General features: G+C 38.8%; 1 non-coding gene across 1 annotated transcript; it reads left to right on the top strand.

Moving 5' to 3' along the window:
- The first annotated feature begins 1,711 nt into the window (after positions 1-1,711).
- Positions 1,712-1,820, top strand: LOC118021420. The gene has a single exon (XR_004682166.1). It is a non-coding gene; the product is annotated as a U6 spliceosomal RNA (small nuclear RNA).
- Positions 1,821-7,126: the final 5,306 nt, after the last annotated feature.

Here is a 7,126-nt window from a genome sequence, read left to right as displayed (position 1 = left end):
AGGCTCCACGCCCAGCACGGAGCCCCACTCTGGGCTTGATCTCACAACCCTGAGATCATCACCAGAGCCGAAATCAAGAGTCCGATGCTCAACCGACTGAATCACCTGGGTGTCCCCCCAAAAATATTTTTAAAGTGTATTTTTGTATAGAAAAATAAACTGTTGAAAAATGCACAAAAATAGTATTTGTCAAATAAATAAAATGTGTTAAAATTTGAATCATTTTTCCTTTTTATACTCCTCTGTATTGTCAGACTTTTCAACAATAAACATGTACCCATTTTATAATCAGAGAAGTATTCATTAATAAAATGCCAAACAACTTTAGTCATAGGCCTAATCTTCCTAACTCAGATTATGGGCGGATACAGCAGTGGCCTACTTATGAAGTCCTTCTGGGGACTGGTTGTGTGGTAACAGGGGAGTCTGTTTCCCTCAATAAGTAGAAATATTTTTCCTCATGTACAGTTTCAGGAATGAATTGTCCAATTAAAACTGAAAAGAAAGATTAGAATGAATAATAATAAAAAATAGCACTAATATTAAGATTTTCCCAATAGAAAGTAACGCCCCCCTCTTAGGGTATTTGGGGCCTATATTCTCTTGATCTGTGTCCAGAATGAGTCCCTGTGTATATCCCACTGCTGGAGAGAGCTGGAAATAAGGTAAGGCACAGGGGCACCTGGGTGGCTCAGTCGGTTAGGCAGCTGCCTTCGGCTCAGGTCGTGATCCTGGGGTCCTGGGATCGAGCCCCACATCGGGCTCCCTGCTCGGCGGGGAGCCTGCTTCTCCCTCTCCCTCTGCCTGCCACTCTGCCTACTTGTGCTCTCTATCTCTCTGTCAAATAAATAAATAAAATCTTAAAAAAAAAAAAAAGGTAAGGCACACACAAAGCCCACTTGCCCGCTAATTGGAAATTGAGTCATTCAAAGATTGGTGGCCTATTCTATAGATGTCCTAAAACTGCCAGGGAGGTACAATGGGCTCACAGTTTAAAAAAATAATTCATATGCAAATTATACCATGATGAAACCTTAAAGCACATTTCAAAGTATTAAAAGTTCAAGCCTCATTAACATCATAACTGCACTCAATAATAGCTTAGCAATTAAAACAAACTTCAGGCCATATCAAATTGTTGTCTTTGAATATTTATCAGATTGACCATCAGGACACTTTTTGCATGTGAAAATGGGTGCCATTAATAGTTAAGCTGGGCCAATAAATGTAAACTAGAACTGGCTGAGCAAATTGGGCTGCATGATTGACCGCCCTATGGTATGATGAAACTTGCATGCAGCCACATTCCACAAAGGGTTCAACATCCTATAAAAGTTGGGTTTACGTTAAATTAACAAATAATTCTTATTAATTTGTTTAATGTTTTATATTATTAATTTTTAAAAATATCTCATAATTATAAATATAAAAATATTATTTTACTATAATTATAAATATAAAATAAATATATTATTAATTTTTACTATTTTACTATTTTAATTATTATTAAGGAGAACTCCTTAACCAAAACATGATACTCCATTACCATGTAAACATTACTGCCTAAGTGTATTTTTTACTCTAGTAAGTATTCATAAGTATTCAAAATGCTATGATTTTGAGTTGAAAACTTTGGGTCTAGGGCACACACATGAAGATGAGCAAGCACGTCCATGTTAAGTTTAAGGCAGTTTAAAAAGATATCTATCTAGTGCTCGCTTGGGCAGCACACATGCTAAAAACCTGCAATTATACAGAGAAGATTAGCGTGGCCCCTGCACAAGGATAACATGCAAAAGGATATCTATTTAGAAATGGTTCCTCTATCCTTCCATTTGGGTGATTTACCCTTCATGATCTTTCACCACGTTTTCCCCCAACTTGCAATTCTATCACCAGACCCTGAAGTTACTCTAACTCCAAAATATATATATTTCAGTGCTTTCTGATGTACACACCTAAGCTCCAGGCCCCTTACTCCCTCAGAACTTCTCCTTCTGCCTCCAATGTTTTGAGTACATCTTTCCTTCAAATGATTAGTTCCTCTTGCGTTTCCATCATCCATCCCTGAGCCTTCAGGTATATGTGCTAGGTGGGGTCATTAACACTAGCTGCTATAATGGATAATTCCAACAGCTCAGTGACTTGATACAATAAAAGGTCCTTCTTGCTCACTCTCATCCAATGTAGTTTGGACAGTTCTCTTTGGCAGAAACTCTAGGATCCAGAGGCCTTGCGTGCTAAATATATGACCTCTGAAATTTTCCAGAAGGAGAAAGTGGAAAGTCAAAGTTTTGCTGGAGACATTTTTAAGGGCAAGGCCAAAAGTGGATTTAGATCACTTGCACTCAAGCTTCCTTGGCCAGATCTGAGACATAGGACCCTTCCCTAATTTCAAGTGAGGCCAGGAAATGCAGGCTTCCTGTGTGTTCAGCAAGAGGAATTAAGACTGGAGAGCATCTAGCAAATGTCTGTCATTATATAACTTGAACTTTCCATACAGTGACCTCTCCCACCATGTTTCTTTCTCCTACAACTCCTGAGAACATATTTTTGGGGGGACATGATTCAACCCACATCACCAAGAAAGCAGGAACTTAGGGCAAGTGTGTGAGTGGCCCTGTCTCACCAACCTGTGAACAGACTTGCAAAGCTGTTCACACAAGTAGACAATTGACAAGCACAGACAACCTCACTAGCATTCAAAGAAGTAAGTTAAAAAAAAAAAAAAAAAGACATTATTTTCACCTACAAAATTAACAAAGACTGAAAGATAATACTAAATACAAAAGGGGATACAGTGAAATTCAGCCCCTGAGGGGTTGTACCCAGAAGTACAATCTTCCTGAAGGACAATTCAGAAATAAGCATCAAAATCTTCATTCAGATCATTCAAAAATTTTTAATGAATATTCACTAAGCATGGAGCACTGTTCTAAATCTTCTAATCTAGTAATTCCACTTTCAGAAATGTATCCAAAAAAGGTGAGTGGAAATGCAGACAAACATTCATGGCCAGGGAATCCACTACAGTATAAAAATAGCCCAAATGGCTGATGATAGGGAAGTGATTAAATAATTTACATTACATCTATATTTAAAATGCTATGGAATGATAACAGAGTCTAGGAAACTTCTACTAGTATAATTTTATGGAAGAAAAGACATAGTTACAATTTGCATTTATAGTATAATCCTAATTTCTGTGTGTATGTAGATATATATAGATAGATAGTATATATTTTCTATATTCAGCCAATATATACTTATTTACTATCAAATACATGCTAGGACTTATAAAGAGAGAATCTGTAAGATCCCTGGGTGAAGACTAAAGATTAGCTTGTATTTTTTCCATGATTGTTTCTCTATTTCACAGAAGTTGCTGAAGAACAGGCCAGCATATAGTACAGTACTTGGTGCTTCAGTCATGAATAAAAATTTGTCCTAGAATATAATGAAAGAATAGAAGTCAGGAAAAAAAGTGTAATTTCAGTTTCAAGTACTTTCTGCTTAACAAGAGATGGAAATTTGAATTTGAATTCACCTTTGAATTCACCTATGAGGACAGACAGTTCCTTGGAGAAAAAGAAAGGCTATAGTGAGTCTTTTAAATTATGCATGGGTAAAGAGAAACCTGCTCAAGAGGAGAAGTTTGGAAAATCTGAACAGAATGAATGGAAAGGACAGGAGAGGGCAGCATTCTGGGGAGAGGAGATTGCTTTGGGGAGGAAATGGTTGAAACTCAAGGAAAGGAGACCAAGGAAGAGGGCATTGGTCAGTTCATTGGGTTGTGTTGCACCCCGGGTTAAGGGATGCTGGGCAGGGGGACGGGGTGGCCAGAGGGTGGCAGAGGTCCTCACTAGGGCTGGAAACCACTCTGAGCCAGGCTGAGCTTCCTGGAGGCCCAGATGGCCTCATACCCACGCCTCAGAGTTGGAACAGGGCACACCTATGAATGGAGTCCAGCAAATTCTGCACTGTGCCCTCAGCACAGACAGCAGTGTTCTCATAAGTGGTGGCAGTGAAGGCCTTCCAGGTACAGTGTGGTCAACAGGCATGGACAGCTGGGACCTGAAGCAGGAACAGTAAAACAGAGGTGAGAGCATCAGGCGTCTGCACCAAAATAACAGATGCGGGCACTTGGAGGTGGGCCCGAGGCTGTGTTACCACCCAGGGAGAGGCTTCAGGCTTTGTGCTCAAGACATGAATATGTTTAGAGTCAAAGGCTAACACCAAGGAACAAGAGTGTAGAGTCAATTTTCAATTTTATCCACATTTTCCACAACAAACATGTCTTTCTTCGAAAATCAGGGAAAATAATCTAACGCTCCATCTACCCTGTCTTATTTTCCCATTGAGAGCAAAGACTTTCTTGAAGAACCTCACCCCCATCTTCTCCTCAGATGTCCCTCACCATAGCAATGGTCTTAGGAAGGAAGGTCATCACCAATCACTTTCTGATGTTCAAACTCAGACCCTTACTTGCTACCATTTTTTTATTATCTTCTTAGTCACACTGGATACCATTGACCACCCCATCCTTCTGGAAACTTCTTCTCCCCTAATGCCCCTAACTCTTCTCTTACTTCCCCTCCCACTTCTCTCTCTGCTCCTCGCCCACATTTTAGGGGCCTCCTCTTCTAAAGTCTGTGTCTTAGAAGCTGGTGTTTTCCAGAGCTCAGCACTGGGTAGTCTTCCCTTCTCTTACACATTCTCCTGGGCCACTTCATCCATACCAACCTTGATGCTCATGGCTTCATATACTGCAGAGTCTACAGAGCCAAGAACCATTCCTCAGACACCAGAGGTATGTAAGAGGGGGACAGTGGCTCACCTAGCAGATCTGACATTAAAGCAGACTGTTTTTCTTTCTTTTTTTTTTAGAAATATGGTGAAGGGCTTATTTTATTGACATTTGATGAATTCTTTCATATTAATAAAAAGCTCAAAACAATAAAAAATAGATCAATGTAGTAATATGCAATTTACAGAGAAAATAATGGACAACATTTGAACAGGTCCTTTAGAAAAATCAAATACCAAATAAAAGAATGAAGAATAAAAATTGGAGGCACAGTTTTTTGCTTATACTGACACAGATCTGAAGGTTTATAATTCATTGTACATATTTTGATGGAAAAAAAGAAAGTGAAAGAAGGAAACATTTTGAGTGCAGTTTGACAATATCAGATTTTTAAAAATGCACATATTTTTAATGTGGTCGTTTCATGTATGCAACCTACACATATATTAATAAACATAAGTGAAACGTACCATGTAACAATATGTAAAATGTTTGTCATTTTAGTATTATTACTTACTGGTAAAATCCTGGAATGGACCTTAAAGGTTTTGTAGTCATAGTCTGGCTTAAAATTTGTAATAGCTACAATTGTAATATTAGTTGTTAAAACAAATTGGATTCCTGTTCTTATATGGTGATATTGAAACATATACAACATATTCTAAGAAAATGTAAAACTATACACACATGCACATACATATATAATGCTCATTCTAACAGTCCCCTCCCCTATATGACAAAATTAGGTTTTGGGGGTTCTTTTTTTTTTTAAGATTTATTTATTTATTTGAGAGAGAGAACATGCGCACACAAGCAAGGAGACGGGCAGAATCCTCAAACAGACTTCTCCCCACTGAGCATGGAGCACAGCACGGGGCTCAATCTCACAACCCTGAGATCATGACCTGAGCCAAAACCAAGAGTCAGACGCTCAACTGAGCCACCCAGGCACCCCAAAAAATTGTTCTCAGTAATCATCACAAAATACTTAGTAGTAATCATGATTTTCTTGAGTTGCTTTTCATTATGTAAGACTGATGAATCACAGACCTGTACCTCTGAAACAAATAATACATTCTATGTTTAAAAAAAAAAAAGATAGTAGGAAGGGGAAAATGAAGAGGGGGGAATCGGAGCAGGAGATGAACCATGAGAGACTATGGACTCTGAGAAACAAACTGAGGGTTCTAGAGGGGGTGGGAGGATAGGTTAGCCTGGTAGTGGGTATTAAAGAGGGCATGTACTGAATGGAGCACTGGGTGTTATACACAAACAATGAATCATGGAACACTACATCAAAAACTAATGATGTAATGTATGGTGATTAACATAACATAATAAAATAAAATTTAAAAAAAACAATGTATAATGAAGAATATATTCCATCTTAAAACGTTCAAATTGAGTAAAATATTTCACATGTAAACCAAAATTCAGGCCTAACAGTTTTACACTGTTTTAAATAGAAACACAAATTTAAAAACTCCAAGTGTCAAATGGTATGCCAAATTGCATAACCCAAGTACTGTCTCTTCGTCTTCACAATTCACTGGGCTGGCATTGCTTCTTTCCTAACTACTATCTAAATGCAAAAATATGTAGTATCACAGAGGATGGGGATAAGAACTGTCAACGTGAGCTCAAACAATTCCACTCGATTATAATCTTACTATTAAAACAAAAGCATGTGGTGGAGTTCCCTCGTGCCAGGGGCCAAATATCTAACAGAGAGGTCTCCAAATTAACTTCCCCACCTCGAAGACAAAGTCTGTAAAAGGATAAGAATAAAAATGTGTTCAACTGAAGATGGCAGCTATATTGTCCAAAATAGCATTTAAACTAACAAAAGATTTCTTTTTCAGGAGGGAGTATTTTATTACTGGCACTGTGGCACCTAAGGATAACAGAAAAGAGCAACTCTTACTTAGTCTCATTCTACGCAGACAGCGCATTCTCTTCCTGCCTATGCCCTGGGTTGTCTGCTCCCACCACCCCACCATTGGTGTGGAATTGACAACAAGTACTTGGTGAATGGAGGAGGGAGCATAACTGTTGCATGATTCTGATATTACTCCTTCAGCAAGACTTCTCTCCTAAATTCTAGGCCTGTATTTCTGTCACCTGACTTCACCTGACTGTCCCCACAGGAACCTCAGAGCTATGGCCTACAAAGTCTGCTCCTTTTTCTGCCCTACGTTGGTGAATGGCACCAAGTTCCACTGAGTGATTCGAGCCAGACACTTGAGATTCCAGTATTCCTATTTCTCCCATCCGAACACAAAATCCATTTATCCTATCTCCTAAGCACTTCTAGAATCC

The sequence above is a fragment of the Mirounga leonina genome, unplaced genomic scaffold, assembly GCF_011800145.1.
Source record: "Mirounga leonina isolate KUSES-001 unplaced genomic scaffold, KU_Mleo_1.0 Mir_174, whole genome shotgun sequence".
Lineage (NCBI taxonomy): Eukaryota > Metazoa > Chordata > Mammalia > Carnivora > Phocidae > Mirounga > Mirounga leonina.
The sequence above is the reverse complement of the archived record's forward strand: the minus strand, read 5'-3'. Positions and strand labels throughout refer to the sequence as shown.